The sequence below is a fragment of the Microtus pennsylvanicus genome, chromosome 7 (assembly GCF_037038515.1).
Source record: "Microtus pennsylvanicus isolate mMicPen1 chromosome 7, mMicPen1.hap1, whole genome shotgun sequence".
NCBI classification, from domain to species: Eukaryota; Metazoa; Chordata; class Mammalia; order Rodentia; family Cricetidae; genus Microtus; species Microtus pennsylvanicus.
Window position 1 is genome coordinate 61,479,399 of NC_134585.1, and position 18,699 is coordinate 61,498,097.

Below are 18,699 nucleotides of genomic sequence, written 5' to 3' on the forward strand. Positions count from 1 at the left end.
TGAAAAAAGTATGTTCCTAACGCAGAGTGAAGACAGTGTGTCCTAATGCAGAGTTGCGGTGTATGTGCATGGAGCAGAGTGAAGACAGTGTGTTGCTAAAGCAGATTGATGACAGTATGTTCCTAACGCAGAGTGAAGACAGTGTGTTCCTAACGTAGAATATCTGTGTATGTGCACGGAGCAGAGTGAAGACAGTGTGATCCTAATCCTGAGTGAAGACAGTGTGTTCCTAGAGAAGAGTGAAAACAGTGTGTTCCTATTGCAGAGTGAAGACAGTGTGTTCCTAATGCAGAGTGAAGACAGTATGTTCCTAGAGCAGAATGAAGACAGTGTGTTCTAGGGCAGAGGGAAGACAGTGTGTTCCTATCGCAGAGTTGCAGTATGTGCATGGAGCAGAGTTAAGACAGTGTGTTTCTAGAGCAGAGTGACGACAGTGTGTTCCTAAGCAGAGTGAAGACAGTGTGTTCCTAGTGCAGAGTGAAGGCAGTTTGTCCCTAGAGCAGAGTGAAGACAGTGGGTTCCTAACGCAGAGTGAAGACAGTGTGTTCGTATCGCAGACTTGCAGTGTATGTGCATGCAGCAGAGTGAAGACAGTTTGTTCCTAGAGCAGAGTGAAGACAGTATGTTCCTAGAGCAGAGTGAAGACATTGTGTTCCTAACCCAGAGTTGTCTTGTAAGTGCATGGAGCAGAGTGAAGACAGTGTGAACCTAATGCAGAGGGAAGACAGTGTGTTCCTAGAGCAGAGTGAAAAAAGTATGTTCTTAACGCAGAGTGAAGACAGTGTGTCCTAATGCAGAGTTGCGGTGTATGTGCATGGAGCAGAGTGAAGACAGTGTGTTGCTAACGCAGAGTGAAGACAGTATGTTCGTAACGCAGAGTGAAGACAGTGTGTTCCTAACGCAGAGTATCTGTGTATGTGCACGGAGCAGAGTGAAGACAGTGTGATCCTAATCCTGAGTGAAGACAGTGTGTTCCTAGAGAAGAGTGAAAACAGTGTGTTCCTATTGCAGAGTGAAGACAGTGTGTTCCTAATGCAGAGTGAAGACAGTATGTTCCTGGAGTAGAGTGAAGACAGAGTGTTCCAAGAGCAGAGTGAAGACAGTGTGTTCATAAGCAGAGTGAAGACAGTGTGTTCCTAGTGCAGAGTGAAGGCAGTTTGTCCCTAGAGCAGAGTGAAGACAGTGGGTTCCTAACGCAGAGTGAAGACAGTGTGTTCGTATCGCAGACTTGCAGTGTATGTGCATGCAGCAGAGTGAAGACAGTTTGTTCCTAGAGCAGAGTGAAGACAGTATATTCCTAGAGCAGAGTGAAGACAGTGTGTTACTAACGCAGAGGGAACACAGTGTAATCCTAATGCAGAGTGAAGACAGTGTGTTCCTAATGCATAGTGAAGACAGTGTGTTCCTAGAGCAAAGACATTGTGTTCCTAGAGCAGAGTGAAGACAGTGTATTATTAATGCAGAGTGAAAAGAGTGTGTCCTAGAGTAGAGTGAAGACAGTGTGTGTCTAATGTAGAGTTGAAATGTATATGCATGGAGCAGAGTGAAGACAGTGTGATCCTAATGCAGAGTGAAGACAGTGTGTTCCTAGAGCAGAGTGAAGACAGTGTGTTCCTAGAGCATAGTTGCGGTGTATGTGCTTGGAGCACAGTGAAGACCGTGGGTTCGTAACGCAGAGTGAAGACAGTGTGTTCCTAGAGCATAGTGAAGACAGTGTGTTCCTACAGCAGAGTAAAATAAGTGTGTTCCTAGAGCAGAGTTAAGACAGTGTGTTCCTAATGCAGAGTGAAGACATTGTGTTCCTAACGCAGAGTTGCAGTGTATGTGCATGGAGCAAAGTGAAGACAGTATGTTCCTAGAGCAGAGTTGCGGTGTCGTGCATGGAGCAGAGTGAAAACAGTGTTTTACTAACTCAGAGTGAATACAGTGTGTTCCTAACGCAAAATGAAGACAGTGTTTTCCTACTGCAGAGTGAAGATAGTGTGTTCCTAATGTAGAGTGAAAAGAGTGTGTTCCTAGAGCAGAGTGAAGACAGTGTGTTTCTAATGTAGAGTCAAGACAGTATGTTCCTAGAGCAGAGGGAAGACAGTGTGATCTTAATGCAGAGTGAAGACAGTGTGTTCCTAGAGCAGAGAGAAGAAAGTGTGTTACTAGAGGAGAGTGAAGACAGTGTGTTCCTAGAGCAGAATGAAGACATTTCGTTACTATTGCAGAGTGAAGACAGTGTGTTCCTAATGCAGAGTGAAGAAAGTATGTTCCTAGAGCAGAGTGAAGACATTGTGTTCTAGGGCAGAGGGAAGACAGTGTGTTCCTATCGCAGAGTTGCAGTATGTGCATGGAGCAGACTAAAGACAGTGTGTTTCTAGAGCAGAGTGACGACAGTGTGTTCCTAGAGCAGAGTGAAGACAGTGTGTTCCTAAAGCAGAGTGAAGACAGTGTGTTCCTAATGCAGAGTGAAGACATTGTGATCCTAATGCAGAGTGAAGACAGTGTGTTCCTAGAGCAGAGTGAAAACAGTGTGTTCCTAATGCTGAGTGAAGACAGTGTGTTCCTAGAGCAGAGTGAAGACCCTGTGTTTTTAACGCAGAGTTGTCTTGTATGTGCATGGAGTAGAGTGAAGACAGTGTGATCTTAATGCAGAGTGAAGACAGTGTGTTCCTAGAGCAGAGTGAAAAAAGTATGTTCCTAACGCGGAGTGAAGACAGTGTGTCCTAATGCAGAGTTGCGGTGTATGTGCATGGAGCAGAGTGAAGACAGTGTGTTGCTAAAGCAGATTGATGACAGTATGTTCCTAACGCAGAGTGAAGACAGTGTGTTCCTAACGTAGAATATCTGTGTATGTGCACGGAGCAGAGTGAAGACAGTGTGATCCTAATACTGAGTGAAGACAGTGTGTTCCTAGAGAAGAGTGAAAACAGTGTGTTCCTATTGCAGAGTGAAGACAGTGTGTTCCTAATGCAGAGTGAAGACAGTATGTTCCTAGAGCAGAATGAAGACAGTGTGTTCTAGGGCAGAGGGAAGACAGTGTGTTCCTATCGCAGAGTTGCAGTATGTGCATGGAGCAGAGTTAAGACAGTGTGTTTCTAGAGCAGAGTGACGACAGTGTGTTCCTAAGCAGAGTGAAGACAGTGTGTTCCTAGTGCAGAGTGAAGGCAGTTTGTCCCTAGCGCAGAGTGAAGACAGTGGGTTCCTAACGCAGAGTGAAGACAGTGTGTTCGTATCGCAGACTTGCAGTGTATGTGCATGCAGCAGAGTGAAGACAGTTTGTTCCTAGAGCAGAGTGAAGACAGTATGTTCCTAGAGCAGAGTGAAGACAGTGTGTTCCTAACGCAGAGGGAAGACAGTGTAATCCTAGTGCAGAGTGAAGACAGTGTGTTCCTAATTCAGAGTGAAGACAGTGTGTTCCTAGAGAGGAGTAAGACATTGTGTTCCTAGAGCAGAGTGAAGACAGTGTGTTATTAATGCAGAGTGAAAAGAACGTGTTCCTAGAGTAGAGTGAAGACAGTGTGTGTCTAATGTAGAGTTGCGATGTATATGCATGGAGCAGAGTGAAGTCAGTGTGATCCTAATGCAGAGTGAAGACAGTGTGTTCCTAGAGCAGAGTGAAGACAGTGTGTTCCTAGAGCATAGTTGCGGTGTATGTGCATGGAGCACAGTGAAGACCGTGTGTTCCTAACGCAGAGTGAAGACAGTGTGTTCCTAGAGCATAGTGAAGACAGTGTGTTCCTACAGCAGAGTGAAGACATTGTGTTCCTAACGCAGAGTTGCAGTGTATGTGCATGGAGCAAAGTGAAGACAGTGTGTTCCTAGAGCAGAGTTGCGGTGTCGTGCATGGAGCAGAGTGAAAACAGTGTTTTAGTAACTCAGAGTGAAGACAGTGTGTTCCTAACGCAAAATGAAGACAGTGTTTTCCTAATGCAGAGTGAGGATAGTGTGTTCCTAATGTAGAGTGAAAAGAGTGTGTTCCTATAGCAGAGTGAAGACAGTGTGTTTCTAATGTAGAGTCAAGACAGTATGTTCCTAGAGCAGAGGGAAGACAGTGTGATCCTAATGCAGAGTGAAGACAGTGTGTTCCCAGAGCAGAGAGAAGACAGTGTGTTCCTAGAGGAGAGTGAAGACAGTGTGTTCCTAGAGCAGACTGAAGACAGTTTTTTCCTATTGCAGAGTGAAGACAGTGTGTTCCTAATACAGAGTGAAGAGAGTATGTTCCTAGAGCAGAATGAAGACAGTGTGTTCTAGGGCAGAGGGAAGACAGTGTGTTCCTATCGCAGAGTTGCAGTATGTGCATTGAGCAGAGTTAAGACAGTGTGTTTCTAGATTAGAGTGACGACAGTGTGTTCCTAGAGCAGAGTGAAGACAGTGTGTTCCTAAAGCAGAGTGAAGACAGTGTGTTCCTAATGCAGAGTGAAGACATTGTGATCCTAATGCAGAGTGAAGACATTGTGTTCCTAGAGCAGAGTGAAAACAGTGTGGTCCTAATGCTGAGTGAAGACAGTGTGTTCCTAGAGCAGAGTGAAGACAGTGTGTTTCTAGAGCAGAGTGAAGAAAGTATGTTCCTAACGCTGAGTGAAGACAGTGTGTTCGTATCGCAGAGTTGCAGTGTATGTGCATGGAGCAGAGTGAAGACAGTTTGTTCCTAGAGCAGAGTGAAGAAAGTATGTTCCTGGAGCAGGGTGAACACAGAGTGTTCCTAGAGCAGAGTGAAGACAGTGTGTTCCTAAGCAGAGTGAAGACAGTGTTTTCCTATTGCAGAGTGAAGACAGTGTGTTCCTAATGCAGAGTGAAGACAGTGTGTTTCTAGAGCAGAGTGAAGAAAGTATGTTCCTAACGCTGAGTGAAGACAGTGTGTCCTAACCCAGAGTTGCGGTGTATGTGCAACGAGCAGAGTGTAGACAGTGTGTTGTTAACGCAGTGTGAAGACAGTATGTTCCTAACGCAGAGTGAATACAGTGTGTTCCTAACGCAGAGTTGCTGTGTATGTGCATGGAGCAGAGTGAAGACAGTGTGTTCCTAGAGCAGAGTGAAGACAATGTGTTCCTAGAGCAGAGTGAAGACAGTGTGTTCCTAACGCAGAGTTGGGGTGTATGTGCATGGAGCAGTGTGAAGACAGTGTGGTCCTAATGCTGAGTGAAGACAGTATGTTCCTGGAGCAGGGTGAACACAGAGTGTTCCTAGAGCAGAGTGAAGACAGTGTGTTCCTAAGCAGAGTGAAGACAGTGTTTTCCTAGAGCAGAGTGAAGACAGTGTGTTCCTAGAGCAGAGTGAAGACAGTGTGTTCCTAACGCAGAGTGAAGACAGTGTGTTCGTATCGCAGAGTTGCAGTGTATGTGCATGGAGCAGAGTGAAGACAGTTTGTTCCTAGAGCAGAGTGAAGACAGTATGTTCCTAGAGCAGAGTGAAGACGGTGTGTTCCTAAGCATAGTGAAGACAGAGTGCTTCTGGAGTATAGTGAAGACAGTGTGTTTCTAATGTAGAGTTGCGATGTATGTGCATTTAGCAGAGTGAAGACAGTGTGATCCTAATGCAGAATGAAGACAGTGTTTTCCTAGAGCAGAGTGAAGACAGTGTGTTCCTAGAGCAGAGTTGCGATGTATGTGCATGGAGCATAGTAAAGACAGTGTGTTCCTAATGCAGAGTGAAGACAGTGTGTTCCTAGAGCAGATTGAAGACAGTGTGTTCCTACAGCAGATTGAAAACAGTGTGTTCCTAACGCAGAGTGAAGACAGTGCGTTCCTAAAGCAGAGTGACGACATTGTGTTCCTAATGCAGAGTGAAGACAGTGTGTTCCTAATGCAGAGTGAAGACAGTGTGTTCCTAATGCAGAGTGAAGACATTGTGATCCTAATGCAGAGTGAAGACAGTGTGTTCCTAGAGCAGAGTGAAAACAGTGTGTTCCTAGAGCAGAGTGAAGACAGTGTGTTCCTAGAGCAGAGTGAAGACAGTGTGTTCCTAATGCAGAGTGAAGACAGTGTGTTCCTAATGCAGAGTGAAGACAGTATGTTCCTAGAGCAGAGTGAAGACAGTGTGTTTCTGAGCAGAGTGAAGACAGTGGGTTCCTAGAGCAGAGTGAAGACAGCGTGTTCCTAGAGCAGAATGAAAACAGTGTGTTCCTAGAGCAGAGTGAAAACAGTGTGTTCCTAGAGTAGAGTGAAGACAGCGTGTTCCTTGAGCAGAGTGAAGACAGTGTGTTCCTAACGCAGAGTGAAGACAGTGTGTTCCTAGAGCAGAGTGAAGACAGTCTGTTCCTAGAAGAGAGTGAAAACAGTGTATTCCTAAGGCAGGGTGAAGACAGCGTGATCCTAATGCAGAGTGAAGACAGTGTGTTCCTAAAGCAGAGTGAAGACAGTGTATTCCTAATGCAGAGTGAAGACAGTGTGTTCCTAATGCAGAGTTGCGGTGTATGTGCATAGAGCAGAGTGAAGACAGTGTGATCCTAATGCAGAGTGAAGACAGTGTGTTCCTAGAGAAGAGTGAAAACAGTGTGTTCCTAGAGCAGAGTGAAGACAGTGTGTTCCTAGAGCAGAGTGAAGACAGTGTGTTCCTATTGCAGAGTGAAGACAGTGTGTTCCTAGAGCAGAGTGAAAACAGTGTATTCCGAACGAAGAGTGAAGACAGCGTGATCCTAATGCAGAGTGAAGACAGTGTGTTCCTAGAAGAAGTGAAGAAAGTATGTTCCTAACGCAGAGTGAAGACAGTGTGTCCTAATGCAGAGTTGTTGTGTATGTGCATGGAGCAGAGTGAAGACAGTGTGTTGCTAACGCTGAGTGAAGATAGTATGTTCCTAACGCAGAGTGATGACAGTGTGTTCTTAACGCAGAGTTGTAGTGTATGTGCATGGAGAAGAGTGAAGACAGTGTTATCCTATTCCAGAGTGAAGACAGTGTGTTCCTAGAGCAGAGTGAAAACAGTGTGTTCCTATTGCAGAGTGAAGACAGTGTGTTCCTAATGCAGAGTGAAGACAGTATGTTCCTGGAGTAGAGTGAAGACAGAGTGTTCCAAGAGCAGAGTGAAGACAGTGTGTTCCTAAGCAGAGTGAAGGCAGTGTGTTCCTAGTGCAGAGTGAAGGCAGTTTGTCCCTAGAGCAGAGTGAAGACAGTGGGTTCCTAACGCAGAGTGAAGACAGTGTGTTCGTATCGCAGACTTGCAGTGTATTTGCATGCAGCAGAGTGAAGACAGTTTGTTCCTAGAGCAGAGTGAAGACAGTATGTTCCTAGAGCAGAGTGAAGACAGTGTGTTCCTAACGCAGAGGGAACACAGTGTAATCCTAATGCAGAGTGAAGACAGTGTGTTCCTAATGCAGAGTGAAGACAATGTGTTCCTAGAGCAGAGTAAAGACATTGTGTTCCTAGAGCAGAGTGAAGACAGTGTATTATTAATGCAGAGTGAAAAGAGTGTGTTCCTAGAGTAGAGGGAAGACAGTGTGTGTCTAATGTAGAGTTGATATGTATATGCATGGAGCAGAGTGAAGACAGTGTGATCCTAATGCAGAGTGAAGACAGTGTGTTCCTAGAGCAGAGTGAAGACAGTGTGTTCCTAGAGCATAGTGAAGACAGTGTGTTCCTACAGCAGAGTAAAATAAGTGTGTTCCTAGAGCAGAGTTAAGACAGTGTGTTCCTAATGCAGAGTGAAGACATTGTTTCCTAACGCAGAGTTGCAGTGTATGTGCATGGAGCAAAGTGAAGACAGTGTGTTCCTAGAGCAGAGTTGCGGTGTCGTGCATGGAGCAGAGTGAAAACAGTGTTTTACTAACTCAGAGTGAATACAGTGTGTTCCTAACGCAAAATGAAGACAGTGTTTTCCTACTGCAGAGTGAAGATAGTGTGTTCCTAATGTAGAGTGAAAAGAGTGTGTTCCTAGAGCAGAGTGAAGACAGTGTGTTTCTAAAGTAGAGTCAAGACAGTATGTTCCTAGAGCAGAGGGAAGACAGTGTGATCTTAATGCAGAGTGAAGACAGTGTGTTCCTAGAGCAGAGAGAAGACAGTGTGTTACTAGAAGAGACTGAAGACAGTGTGTTCCTAGAGCAGAATGAAGACATTTCGTTACTATTGCAGAGTGAAGACAGTGTGTTCCTAATGCAGAGTGAAGAACGTATGTTCCTAGGGCAGAGTGAAGACAGTGTGTTCTAGGGCAGAGGGAAGACAGTGTGTTCCTATCGCAGAGTTGCAGTATGTGCATGGAGCAGAGTTAAGACAGTGTGTTTCTAGAGCAGAGTGACGACAGTGTGTTCCTAGAGCAGAGTGAAGACAGTGTGTTCCTAGAGCAGAGTGAAGACAGTGTGTTCATAAGCAGAGTGAAGACAGTGTGTTCCTAGAGCAGAGTGAAGACAGTGTGTTCCTATAGCAGAGTGAAGACAGTGTGTTCCTAACGCAGAGTGAAGACAGTGTGTTCCTAACGCAGAGTGAAGACAGTGTGTTCGTATATCAGAGTTGCAGTGTATGTGCAGGGAGCAGAGTGAAGACAGTTTGTTTTTAGAGCAGAGTGAAGACAGTATGTTCCTAGAGCAGAGTGAAGACAGTGTGTTCCTAAAGCAGAGTGAAGACAGTGTGTTCCTAATGCAGAGTGAAGACAGTGTGTTCCTGATGCAGAGTGAAGATAGTGTGTTCCTAACTCAGAGTGAAGACAGTATGTTCCTGGAGCAGAGTGAACACAGAGTATTCCTAGAGCAGAGTGAAGACAGTGTGTTCCTAATGCAGAGTGAAGACAGAGTGTTCTTAGAGCAGAGTGAAGACAGTGTGTTCCTAATGCAGAGTGAAGACATTGTGATCCTAATGCAGAGTGAAGACAGTGTGTTCCTAGAGCAGAGTGAAAACAGTGTGTTCCTAATGCTGAGTGAAGACAGTGTGTTCCTAGAGCAGAGTGAAGACAGTGTGTTCCTAGAGCAGAGTGAAAAAAGTATGTTCCTAACGCAGAGTGAAGACAGTGTGTCCTAATGCAGAGTTGCGGTGTATGTGCATGGAGCAGAGTGAAGACAGTGTGTTGCTAACGCAGATTGAAGACAGTATGTTCCTAACGCAGAGTGAAGACAGTGTGTTCCTAACGTAGAATATCTGTGTATGTGCACGGAGCAGAGTGAAGACAGTGTGATCCTAATCCTGAGTGAAGACAGTGTGTTCCTAGAGAAGAGTGAAAACAGTGTGTTCCTATTGCAGAGTGAAGACAGTGTGTTCCTAATTCAGAGTGAATACAGTATGTTCCTAGAGCAGAATGAACACAGTGTGTTCTAGGGCAGAGGGAAGACAGTGTGTTCCTATTGCAGAGTTGCAGTATGTGCATGGAGCAGAGTTAAGACAGTGTGTTTCTAGAGCAGAGTGACGACAGTGTGTTCCTAAGCAGAGTGAAGACAGTGTGTTCCTAGTGCAGAGTGAAGGCAGTTTGTTCCTAGAGCAGAGTGAAGACAGTGGGTTCCTAACGCAGAGTGAAGACAGTGTGTTCGTATCGCAGACTTGCAGTGTATGTGCATGCAGCAGAGTGAAGACAGTTTGTTCCTAGAGCAGAGTGAAGACAGTATGTTCCTAGAGCAGAGTGAAGACAGTGTGTTCCTAACGCAGAGGGAAGACAGTGTAATCCTAGTGCAGAGTGAAGACAGTGTGTTCCTAATGCAGAGTGAAGACAGTGTGTTCCTAGAGCAGAGTAAGACATTGTGTTCCTAGAGCAGAGTGAAGACAGTGTGTTATTAATGCAGAGTGAAAAGAGTGTGTTCCTAGAGTAGAGTGAAGACAGTGTGTGTCTAATGTAGAGTTGCGATATATATGCATGGAGCAGAGTGAAGACAGTGTGATCCTAATGCAGAGTGAAGACAGTGTGTTCCTAGAGCAGAGTGAAGACAGTGTATTCCTAGAGCATAGTTGCGGTGTATGTGCATGGAGCACAGTGAAGACCGTGTGTTCCTAACGCAGAGTGAAGACAGTGTGTTCCTAGAGCATAGTGAAGACAGTGTGTTCCTACAGCAGAGTGAAGACATTGTGTTCCTAACGCAGAGTTGCAGTGTATGTGCATGGAGCAAAGTGAAGACAGTGTGTTCCTAGAGCAGAGTTGCGGTGTCGTGCATGGAGCAGAGTGAAAACAGTGTTTTACTAACTCAGAGTGAAGACAGTGTGTTCCTAACGCAAAAGAAGACAGTGTTTTCCTAATGCAGAGTGAAGATAGTGTGTTCCTAATGTAGAGTGAAAAGAGTGTGGTCCTATAGCAGAGTGAAGACAGTGTGTTTCTAATGTAGAGTCAAGACAGTATGTTCCTAGAGCAGAGTGAAGACAGTGTGATCCTAATGCAGAGTGAAGACAGTGTGTTCCTAGAGCAGAGAGAAGACAGTGTGTTCCTAGAGCAGAGTGAAGACAGTGTGTTCCTAGAGCAGAGTGAAGACAGTGTGTTCCTATTGCAGAGTGAAGACAGTGTGTTCCTAATGCAGAGTGAAGACAGTATGTTCCAAGAGCAGAGTGAAGACAGTGTGTTCCTGAGCAGAGTGAAGACAGTGTGTTCCTAGATCAGAGTGAAGACAGCGTGTTCCTAGAGCAGAGTGAAAACAGTGTGTTCCTAGAGCAGAGTGAAGACAGCGTGTTCCTAGAGCAGCGTGAAGACAGTGTGTTCCTAATGCAGAGTGAAGACAGTGTGTTCCTAGAGCAGAGTGAAGACAGTCTGTTCCTAGAAGAGAGTGAAAACAGTGTATTCCTAAGGCAGGGTGAAGACAGCGTGATCCTAATGAAGAGTGAAGACAGTGTGTTTCTAATGCAGAGTGAAGACTGTGTGTTCCTAAAGCAGAGTTGCGGTGTATGTGCATGGAGCAGAGTGAAGAGAGTGTGATCCTAATGCAGAGTGAAGACAGTGTGTTCCTAGAGCAGAGTGAAAACAGTGTGTTCCTAGAGCAGAGTGAAGTCAGTGTGTTCCTAGAGCAGAGTGAAGACAGTATGTTCATAGAGTAGAGTGAAGACAGTGTGTTCCTAGAGGAGAGTCAAGACAGTGTGTTCCTAGAGCAGACTGAAGACAGTTTGTTCCTATTGCAGAGTGAAGACAGTGTGTTCCTAATGCAGAGTGAAGACAGTATGTTCCTAGAGCAGAGTGAAGACAGTATGTTCATAGAGCAGAGTGAAGACAGTGTGTTCCTAGAGGAGAGTCAAGACAGTGTGTTCCTAGAGCAGACTGAAGACAGTTTGTTCCTATTGCATAGTGAAGTCAGTGTCTTCCTAGAGCAGAGTGAAGATAGTGTGTTCCTAGAGCAGAGTGAAGACAGTGTGTTCTAGGGCAGAGGGAAGACAGTGTGTTCCTATCGCAGAGTTGCAGTATGTGCATGGAGCAGAGTTAAGACAGTGTGTTTCTAGAGCAGAGTGACGACAGTGTGTTCCTAGAGCAGAGTGAAGACAGTGTGTTCCTAAAGCAGAGTGAAGACAGTGTGTTCCTAATGCAGAGTGAAGACATTGTGATCCTAATGCACAGTGAAGACAGTGTGTTCCTAATGCTGAGTGAAGACAGTGTGTTCCTAACCCAGAGTTGTCTTGTATGTGCATGGAGTAGAGTGAAGACAGTGTGATCCTAATGAAGAGTGAAGACAGTGTGTTTCTAGAGCAGAGTGAAGACAGTGTGTTCCTAACGCAGAGGGAAGACAGTGTAATCCTAGTGCAGAGTGAAGACAGTGTGTTCCTAATGCAGAGTGAAGACAGTGTGTTCCTAGAGCAGAGTAAGACATTGTGTTCCTAGAGCAGAGTGAAGACAGTGTGTTATTAATGCAGAGTGAAAAGAGTGTGTTCCTAGAGTAGAGTGAAGACAGTGTGTGTCTAATGTAGAGTTGCGATATATATGCATGGAGCAGAGTGAAGACAGTGTGATCCTAATGCAGAGTGAAGACAGTGTGTTCCTAGAGCAGAGTGAAGACAGTGTATTCCTAGAGCATAGTTGCGGTGTATGTGCATGGAGCACAGTGAAGACCGTGTGTTCCTAACGCAGAGTGAAGACAGTGTGTTCCTAGAGCATAGTGAAGACAGTGTGTTCCTACAGCAGAGTGAAGACATTGTGTTTCTAACGCAGAGTTGCAGTGTATGTGCATGGAGCAAAGTGAAGACAGTGTGTTCCTAGAGCAGAGTTGCGGTGTCGTGCATGGAGCAGAGTGAAAACAGTGTTTTACTAACTCAGAGTGAAGACAGTGTGTTCCTAACGCAAAAGAAGACAGTGTTTTCCTAATGCAGAGTGAAGATAGTGTGTTCCTAATGTAGAGTGAAAAGAGTGTGGTCCTATAGCAGAGTGAAGACAGTGTGTTTCTAATGTAGAGTCAAGACAGTATGTTCCTAGAGCAGAGTGAAGACAGTGTGATCCTAATGCAGAGTGAAGACAGTGTGTTCCTAAAGCAGAGAGAAGAGAGTGTGTTCCTAGAGCAGAGTGAAGACAGTGTGTTCCTAGAGCAGAGTGAAGAAAGTGTGTTCCTATTGCAGAGTGAAGACAGTGTGTTCCTAATGCAGAGTGAAGACAGTATGTTCCAAGAGCAGAGTGAAGACAGTGTGTTCCTGAGCAGAGTGAAGACAGTGTGTTCCTAGATCAGAGTGAAGACAGCGTGTTCCTAGAGCAGAGTGAAAACAGTGTGTTCCTAGAGCAGAGTGAAGACAGCGTGTTCCTAGAGCAGCGTGAAGACAGTGTGTTCCTAATGCAGAGTGAAGACAGTGTGTTCCTAGAGCAGAGTGAAGACAGTCTGTTCCTAGAAGAGAGTGAAAACAGTGTATTCCTAAGGCAGGGTGAAGACAGCGTGATCCTAATGAAGAGTGAAGACAGTGTGTTTCTAATGCAGAGTGAAGACTGTGTGTTCCTAAAGCAGAGTTGCGGTGTATGTGCATGGAGCAGAGTGAAGAGAGTGTGATCCTAATGCAGAGTGAAGACAGTGTGTTCCTAGAGCAGAGTGAAAACAGTGTGTTCCTAGAGCAGAGTGAAGTCAGTGTGTTCCTAGAGCAGAGTGAAGACAGTATGTTCATAGAGTAGAGTGAAGACAGTGTGTTCCTAGAGGAGAGTCAAGACAGTGTGTTCCTAGAGCAGACTGAAGACAGTTTGTTCCTATTGCAGAGTGAAGTCAGTGTGTTCCTAGAGCAGAGTGAAGATAGTGTGTTCCTAGAGCAGAGTGAAGACAGTGTGTTGTAGGGCAGAGGGAAGACAGTGTGTTCCTATCGCAGAGTTGCAGTATGTGCATGGAGCAGAGTTAAGACAGTGTGTTTCTAGAGCAGAGTGACGACAGTGTGTTCCTAGAGCAGAGTGAAGACAGTGTGTTCCTAAAGCAGAGTGAAGACAGTGTGTTCCTAATGCAGAGTGAAGACATTGTGATCCTAATGCAGAGTGAAGACAGTGTGTTCCTAGAGCAGAGTGAAAACAGTGTGTTCCTAATGCTGAGTGAAGACAGTGTGTTCCTAACCCACAGTTGTCTTGTATGTGCATGGAGTAGAGTGAAGACAGTGTGATCCTAATGAAGAGTGAAGACAGTGTGTTCCTAGAGCAGAGTGAAGAAAGTATGTTCCTAACGCTGAGTGAAGACAGTGTGTCCTAAAACAGAGTTGCGGTGTATGTGCAATGAGCAGAGTGTAGACAGTGTGTTGCTAACGCAGAGTGAAGACATTATGTTCCTAACGCAGAGTGAATACAGTGTGTTCCAAACGCAGAGTTACTGTGTATGTGCATGGAGCAGAATGAAAACAGTGTGTTCCTAGAGAAGAGTGAAAACAATGTGTTCCTAGAGCAGAGTGAAGACAGTGTGTTCCTCACGAAGAGTTGGGGTGTATACGCATGGAGCAGTGTGAAGACAGTGTGATCCTATTCCAGAGTGAAGACAGTGTGTTCCTAGAGCAGAGTGAAGACAGTGTGTTCTTAACTTAGAGTGAAGACAGTATGTTCCTGGAGCAGGGTGAACACAGAGTTTTCCTAGAGCAGAGTGAAGACAGTGTGTTCCTAAGCAGAGTGAAAACAGTGTGTTCCTAGAGCAGAGTGAAGACAGTGTGTTCCTAGAGCAGAGTGAAGACAGTGTGTTCCTAACGCAGAGTGAAGACAGTGTGTTCGTATCGCAGAGTTGCAGTGTATGTGCATGGAGCAGAGTGAAGACAGTTTGTTCCTAGAGCAGAGTGAAGACAGTATGTTCCTAGAGCAGAGTGAAGACGGTGTGTTCCTAAGCAGAGAGAAAACAGTGTGCTCCTAGAGTAGAATGAAGACAGTCTGTTTATAATGGAGAGTTGCGATGTATGTGCATGGAGCAGAGTGAAGACAATGTGATCTTAATGCAGAAAGAAGACACTGTGTTCCTAGAGCAGAGTGAAGACAGTGTGTTCCTAGAGCAGAGTTGCGGAGTATGTGCATGGAGCATAGTAAAGACAGTGTGTTCCTAACGCAGAGTGAAGAGAGTGTGTTCCTAGAGCAGAGTGAAGACAGTGTGTTCCTACAGCAGATTGAAAACAGTGTGTTCCTAACGCAAAGTGAAGACAGTGCGTTCCTAAAGCAGAGTGAAGACATTGTGTTCCTAATGCAGAGTGAAGACAGTGTGTTCCAAATGCAGAGTGAAGACAGTGTGTTCCTAATGCAGAGTGAAGACATTGTGATCCTTATGCAGAGTGAAGACAGTGTGTTCCTAGAGCATAGTGAAAACAGTGTGTTCCTAACGCAGAGTGAAGACAGTGTGTTCCTAGAGCATAGTGAAGACAGTGTGTTCCTACAGCAGAGTAAAAAAAGTGGGTTCCTAGAGCAGAGTGAAGACAGTGTGTTCCTAATGCCGAGTGAAGACATTGTGTTCCTAACGCAGAGTTGCAGTGTATGTACATGGAGCAAAGTGAAGACAGTGTGTTCCTAGAGCAGAGTTGCGGTGTCGTGCATGGAGCAGAGTGAAAACAGTGTTGTACTAACTCAGAGTGTAGACAGTGTGTTCCTAATGCAAAATGAAGACAGTGTTTTCCTAATGCAGAGTGAAGATACTGTGTTCCTAATGTAGAGTGAAAACAGTGTGTTCCTAGAGCAGAGTGAAGACAGTGTGTTTCTAATGTAGAGTCAAGACAGTATGTTCATAGAGCAGAGGGAAGACTGTGTGATCCTAATGCAGAGTGAAGACCGTGTGATCCTAGAGCAGAGAAAGACAGTGTGTTTCTAGAGGAGAGTGAAGACAGTGTGTTCCTAGAGCAGACTGAAGACAGTTTGTTCCTATTGCAGAGTGAAGAAGGTGTGTTCCTAATGCAGAGTGAAGACAGTATGTTCCTAGAGCAGAGTGAAGACAGTGTGTTCTAGTGCAGAGGGAAGACAGTGTGTTCCTATCGCAGAGTTGCAGTATGTGCACGGAGCAGAGTTAAGACAATGTGTTTCTAGAGCAGAGTGACGACAGTGTGTTCCTAGAGCAGAGTGAAGACAGTGTGTTCCTAAAGCAGAGTGAAGACAGTGTGTTCCTAATGCAGAGTGAAGACATTGTGATCCTAATGCAGAGTGAAGACAGTGTGTTCCTAGAGCAGAGTGAAAACAGTGTTCCTAATGCTGAGTGAAGACAGTGTGTTCCTAAGGCAGAGTTGTCTTGTATGTGCATGAAGTAGAGTGAAGACAGTGTGATCCTAATGCAGAGTGAAGACAGTGTGTTTCTAGAGCAGGGTGAAGAAAGTATGTACCTAACGCTGAGTGAAGACAGTGTGTCCTAACACAGAGTTGCGGTGTATGTGCAATGAGCAGAGTGTAGACAGTGTGTTGCTAACGCAGAGTGAAGACAGTATGTTCCTAACGCAGAGTGAATACAGTGTGTTCCAAACGCAGAGTTGCTGTGTATGTGCATGGAGCAGAGTGAAAACAGTGTGTTCCTTGAGCAGAGTGAAAACAATGTGTTCCTAGAGCAGAGTGAAGACAGTGTGTTCCTAACGCAGAGTTGGGGTGTATGTGCATGGAGCAGTGTGAAGACAGTGTGATCCTAATCCAGAGTGAAGACAGTGTGTTCCTAGAGCAGAGTGAAAACAGTGTGTTCCTATTACAGAGTGAAGACAGTGTGTTCTTAACTTAGAGTGAAGACAGTATGTTCCTGGAGCAGGGTGAACACAGAGTTTTCCTAGAGCAGAGTGAAGACAGTGTGTTCCTAAGCAGAGTGAAGACAGTGTGTTCCTAGAGCAGAGTGAAGACAGTGTGTTCCTAGAGCAGAGTGAAGACAGTGTGTTCCTAACGCAGAGTGAAGACAGTGTGTTCGTATCGCAGAGTTGCAGTGTATGTGCATGGAGCAGAGTGAAGACAGTTTCTTCCTAGAGCAGAGTGAAGACAGTATGTTCCTAGAGCAGAGTGAAGACGGTGTGTTCCTAAGCAGAGAGAAGACAGTGTGTTTCTAGAGTAGAGTGAAGACAGTGTGTTTCTAATGTAGAGTTGCGATGTATGTGCATGGAGCAGAGTGAAGACAGTGTGATCCTAATGCAGAATGAAGACACTGTGTTCCTAGAGCAGAGTGAAGACAGTGTGTTTCTAGAGCAGAGTTGCGGTGTTGTGCATGGAGCATAGTAAAGACAGTGTGTTCCTAATGCAGAGTGAAGACATTGTGTTCCTAGAGCAGAGTGAAGACAGTATGTTCCTAGAGCAGAGTGAAAACAGTGTGTTCCTAACGCAAAGTGAAGACAGTGTGTTCCTAATGAAGAGTGAAGACAGTGTGTTCTTAATGTAGAGTGAAAAGAGTGTGTTCCTAGAGCATAGTGAAGACAGTGTGTTCCTACAGCAGAGTAAAAAAAGTGGGTTCCTAGAGCAGAGTGAAGACAGTATGTTCCTAATGCAGAGTGAAGACATTGTGTTCCTAACTCAGAGTTGCAGTGTATGTGCATGGAGCAAAGTGAAGACAGTGTGTTCCTAGAGCAGAGTTGCGGTGTCGTGCATGGAGGAGAGTGAAAACAGTGTTTTACTAACTTAGAGTGAATACAGTGTGTTCCTAACGCAAAATGAAGACAGTGTTTTCCTAATGCAGAGTGAAGATAGTGTGTTCCTAATGTAGAGTGAAAAGAGTGTGTTCCTAGAGCAGAGTGAAGACTGTGTGTTTCTAATGTAGAGTCAAGACAGTATGTTCCTAGAGCAGAGGGAAGACAGTGTGATCCTAATGCAGAGTGAAGACAGTGTGTTCCTAGAGCAGAGAAAGGCAGTGTGTTCCTAGAGGAGAGTGAAGACAGTGTGTTCCTAGAGCAGACTGAAGACAGTTTGTTCCTATTGCAGAGTAAAGACAGTGTGTTCCTAGAGCAGAGTGAAGACAGTGTGTTTCTAGAGCAGAGTGAAGAAAGTATGTTCCTAACGCTGAGTGAAGACAGTGTGTCCTAAAACAGAGTTGCGGTGTATGTGCAATGAGCAGAGTGTAGACAGTGTGTTGCTAAGGCAGAGTGAAGACAGTATGTTCCTAACGCAGAGTGAATACAGTATGTTCCAAAACCAGAGTTGCTGTGTATGTGCATGGAGCAGAGTGAAAACAGTGTGTTCCTAGAGCAGAGTGAAAACAATGTGTTCCTAGAGCAGAGTGAAGACAGTGTGTTCCTAAGGCAGAGTTGGGGTGTAAGTGCATGGAGCAGTGTGAAGACAGTGTGATCCTAATCCAGAGTGAAGACAGTGTGTTCCTAGAGCAGAGTGAAAACAGTGTGTTCCTATTACAGAGTGAAGACAGTGTGTTCCTAACATAGATTGAAGACAGTATGTTCCTGGAGCAGGGTGAACACAGAGTGTTCCTAGAGCAGAGTGAAGACAGTGTGTTCCTAGAGCAGAGTGAAAACAGTATGTTCCTATTGCAGAGTGAAGACAGTATGTTCCTGGAGCAGAGTGAAGACAGAGTGTTCCTAGAGAAGAGTGAAGACAGTGTGTTCCTAGAGCAGAGTAGCAGTGTATGTGCATGGAGCATAGTAAAGACAGTGTGTTCCTAACGCAGAGTGAAGACAGTGTGTTCCTAGAGCAGAGTGAAGACAGTTTGTTCCTACAGCAGATTGAAAACAGTGTGTTCCTAACGCAAAGTGAAGACAGTGCGTTCCTAAAGCAGAGTGAAGACATTGTGTTCCTAATGCAGAGTGAAGACATTGCGATCCTAATACAGAGTGAAGACAGTGTGTTCCTAGAGCAGAGTGAAAACAGTGTGTTAGTAACGCAAAGTGAAGACAGTGTGTTCCTAATGCAGAGTGAAGACATTGTGTTCTTAATGTTGAGTGAAAAGAGTGTGTTCCTAGAGCAGAGTTAAGACAGTGTGTTCCTAATGCAGAGTTGCGGTGTATGTGCATGGAGCAGAGTGAAGACAGTGTGATCCTAATGCAGAGTGAAGACAGTGTGTTCCAAGAGCAGAGTGAAAACAGTGTGTTCCTAGAGCAGAGTGAAGACAGTGTGTTCCTAATGCAGAGTGAAGACAGTGTGTTCCTACAACAGAGTGAAGACAGTGTGTTCCTAGAGCAGAGTTGCGGTGTATGTGCATGGAGCATAGTAAACACAGTGTGTTTCTAACGCAGAGTGAAGACATTGTGTTCCTAGAGCAGAGTGAAGACAGTGTGTTCCTACAGCAGATTGAAAACAGTGTGTTCCTAACGCAAAGTGAAGACAGTGCGTTCCTAAAGCAGAGTCAAGACATTGTGTTCCTAATGCAGAGTGAAGACAGTGTGTTCCTAATGCAGAGTGAAGACAGTGTGTTCCTAATGCAGAGTGAAGACATTGTGATCCTAATGCAGAGTGAAGACAGTGTGTTCCTAGAGCAGAGTGAAAACAGTGTGTTCCTAACGCAGAGTGAAGACAGTG